Source organism: Octodon degus, unplaced genomic scaffold (genome assembly GCF_000260255.1).
Source record: "Octodon degus isolate 3935 unplaced genomic scaffold, OctDeg1.0 scaffold00060, whole genome shotgun sequence".
NCBI classification, from domain to species: Eukaryota; Metazoa; Chordata; class Mammalia; order Rodentia; family Octodontidae; genus Octodon; species Octodon degus.
The window spans coordinates 2,376,951-2,380,968 of record NW_004524636.1 but is presented as its reverse complement, the minus strand read 5'-3'; the positions used below and the strand labels follow the sequence as shown (position 1 = coordinate 2,380,968).

At 44.1% G+C, this 4,018-nt stretch overlaps 1 pseudogene; it reads right to left on the bottom strand.

Annotated features, from left to right (window-relative positions):
* Positions 1-2,148: 2,148 nt before the first annotated feature.
* Positions 2,149-4,017, bottom strand: LOC101572819 (annotated as a pseudogene).
* Between the last annotated feature and the right edge of the window lies 1 nt (position 4,018).

Here is a 4,018-nt window from a genome sequence, read left to right as displayed (position 1 = left end):
GAAATGGAAAACAATTTGGCAGTTTCTTATTAAACTAAACATGCAAATTTCCACATGACTTAGCAATCGCACTCATGGGAATTTATCCCAGAGAAATTATACTGTTCTAATGAAAACCTTCACACAGATGTTCATTACTATTGAACTGTATTGACTGCTCACAATATCCAAAATGGAGACAAGTCAGCCATCATTCAACTTTCAACCTTTCAACCTTTACACAGTGTGTAACATCCATACAACAGAACACTACACAGCAACAAAAAGAAACAAACTATTAATCCGTGCAACAACTTGCTTGAATCTGGAGGGAAATTTGCTGCGTGAACAAATTGAACCCCAGAGCTCACACACTGTGTGATTTCATTTATATTAATGTTTGAAATGGCAGAATTATATAGATGCAGAACCTATTATTAGAGCTTACTGATGGAGATGTCATGGAGAGTGCAGGTGTAATTATAAAAAGGCAGCACAGCTGTTTTTATGTTGATTGAATTGTTCTATATCTCAACCGCAGTGATGATTGGATGACTCTATCATAAACTGCATAGAACAAAACACACACATGTGCATGCACACATGAAAGTGCCTGTAAAACAAGTTACAATGGACTAAGATTGTGCCAGTGTCAGTTTCCTGGCTACAATACTGTGCTACTGTTGTGCAACATGTTACCATTGGGGAAAAGGGTGAAGCATGCACAGTGTTGTCTTAATCTATTTATTATAACTTTGTGTGAATCTGTAATCACTTCAGAAAGTAAAAGTAAATTTCTAAGAAAATCTATTGGAAAGAAATCTAGAGGGAATGAATTTGACAGCAGGTACTCATCTATGCTTTCACTAGAATAAATTCCCAAGCAGAATAGTGAAGAGAGTTACATGACACATGATTCCTAAGAAAAGGAGCTTTGCCTGTTGTCTTTTTTCCTTCATTGAATGCACACAGGTTTGAGGGACCCAAATCCAGAAAGATCTCAGGGTGGTAGGAAGACCCTCCAATCGAGAAGGCTGAGCACTCATGTGACAGTTGGAGCCAGAACTTCCAGGACTCCCAAGAGCCAGCAAAGTGGGGAAAATCAAATGAATTGTGCCAGCTGAGAGTAACTCCCAAACTGTGAAGTGCCCTGGATAATCCAAGTCCCCTGAGTCCACCACAGAGCCTGCAAATTCATTGTGTGCCAAAAGGGACACAGGAGTTTAGCTGAGATACAGCAGGCCTCCAAGGACAAGGCCATCAGAGATAAGGATTGGGCCAGCAAGGGTACAAGCAAATAGACCACCACAGCTGAGACAGATCCCATAGGATGCTGGTGCAGCCAGGGATATGCAGGTCAGAGGCTATCTTTGGGATCCTGGAGGCCACCCAGAAATGTGGGAAAATGCCCTTCACTGTGATTAAAGTAATACTCGAAATGGGGCTCACAATGGAAGCAAAGTTCAATTTAAATTACAAAAGTTAAACGATTTCTTGCACATCTGCATTTTTCTGCTGACAAATATATGTATCTATTACCCCAACAATTTGCTGAATAGAAGATAGCTGAGGTTTTGTTTTTTTGTTTTTTTTTTTTTTTTTTTTTCTAATACAAGCCTGCTTCACTGTCTATAAGAAAATGCTACTGTTCACCTTGGGGGATGGAGAGTAATGAGGGAATAGATACATAGTCAGGAGGGATTCAGCACTGGGGTATGGCTATTTTCCAGTGGTCCCCACGCCATTCACATAAGAGGGTCTGTCCTTTTATTTTTTTTCTTTCAAAATAATTTTATTTTGGGGTGATGGTGTCTCACTAAGTTGCCCAGTCTTGGCTTGAACATGCAATTCTCTTGCCGCTGTCTCAGAGTGTTGGAATTATAGGCATGAGCCCCACGCTGAGTGAGACTGCTGAGGAGAGGAGCACCGGGCAGGCTCACATGCTGCAGCTGTCTCCGTCCATCCTCAGGGCCTGTAAGGTGTACAGACAGCCACAGAGTAGCAATGGTAATGTAATATGGGGCAGGCGCAGGGAAGCAAAGGACTCTCTGGTTACAGGTGCAGGAAAGGGCTGAAAAGGGGAAAATTATGTATCACGCAAGTAAATGAGGAGAGGGACAGTGAGACAATGTCCTTGAATGAAACACTTATGAAGTCTGACATGTCTGGTCCCTTAGTCATCGATATACTCAAAGGGTTCTGGGGGCTCTGGCTCTTGCTCTTCCTCCTCGATTTTGGGGCCATGTGCTGCCACAGGTTCCACCAGCTCCTCAATGTCTTCGCTGGTGTCCTGCAGAATGATGATGCCTCGATGGACAGTGGCTTGAAAGGTTGGTATCTACAGGTCTCTGGCATGGTGAGGATCTTCAGCTGGGCAGGCATAACTCGGGCTGGGTTATCTAATAGCTGGAAATTCAGCTCAGGTTCCTTTTTCTTCTCTTTTCCTTCTTTTTTCTCTGCTTCGTCCACTTCCATTTTCTCTTCCTCTTTTTTTCCTTTTGCTTTTTCCTTCTTTTTGGCTTTGGCAGTAATAGACAACACAGCAGTAGAAACCTTTCCTCTTCTTTTTCTTTTGGTACTTCCAGAGGTGCAGGATACACAAATGTGGATGGTTTACAGTTTGATTTATACTGTACCTTCGGCATCTTTAAATCCTTGTTTGGGCCAATGACACAGGTAGGGGTATAAGCCAATGACAGAAAGTATGAGAGAGGAAACCAGAACCAACTGGGTAAAGACAAGGATGCCAACCACAGAAGGCATATGTGTGTGCCCGGTTCTGGACAGTAAGGAGATTGTAACATTATGGCCACCTGCATCTAGTATGCCCTGGGCCAGAATAGCGCCAAACTTGGCCATGACATCATCATGCTTATCACTGATGACTTTAGAATACAGCTGTCAGAACTGATTCACCTTTGGACATGTGATCTCAGTCTGCTAGATCATGAGGAGCGCGGAGGCTATGAGAGCCCCTTGCTTCACGTAGTTCACAGGGACATTTGTCATTGGTTCTAGCAAATTAATTGCTTCCTTGTTTCCTGTACCAGCACAGCAGATGCCCAGGGCCATCGCAGCTCTGTAGCACACATGGGGGTTGTAACTCTCCAACAGCAGAGCGACCACACTGGGACACTGCTCAGGGATCCTGAATAGAATGAAGCCAAGTGATTCTACTGCTGCCCTCTTAACATCATCATTAACATCGCTGACAGCAACATGTAGCAGGCATCGAATAGCTTTGTTGTTACCAGAGCCACAATAAGCCATGGCCACTATACACATTCCAGACCTTCGAAGAATTGGGTCTTTATCCCGACAGAGAGACTCAATGAGTGCATCAGCCTCTTCCATCCTCCCATACATCACTAAGGCAATGCCGACGGTGAGACCATGCAGGATCTTCTCATGCTGGGTTTCCTGGGCATAGCCAACCATGTCCTTGATAGCCTGGGCATTTTTAGAGCCCAACATAACCAAACCTAGGGCCAAGCCAGCTGCTTCTCCTGTCACAGCATCATCCTGGTAAAGGTTGGTTTTTAGCAAATCATAAACATACTGGCATGCAGTTCCCATGGCAGCCAAACCAAGGCCCAGGCTGCCTCCATGCCAAACGATATCGTTGCTGGCATTCTTGAACTGATTCAGTAGGTAATTGATTATGTTGCCACCATGATTGGCATGGATGAGCCCTAGTGCATAGAGCCCCCCACCTTCCTGGTAGGCTGACCCTGGAGATGTGTCTTTGGGAAGGTGTCTTTGGGAAGGCAATGCTTCCTTCTTGTGACCCTTATGAATTACACCCATACTGGCTGTAGCAGTAAATTTAGCCCAGTTGGTGGCTCTGGCCAACCATTCCAAGTTATCTCTAAGAAACTGGTCACTGGTAGTCCCACAGTGCATGAAAGAGTTTGCTATGACAGTTGCTGTGTGGCATACTGAATTCCGTACTGCATCCTTTGTGTTTTTTAGAATCATGAGGTCTGTGTTATTATTCCGTATTAGAAATTGCAGATGTAACTCAATAGCCATTTCACCG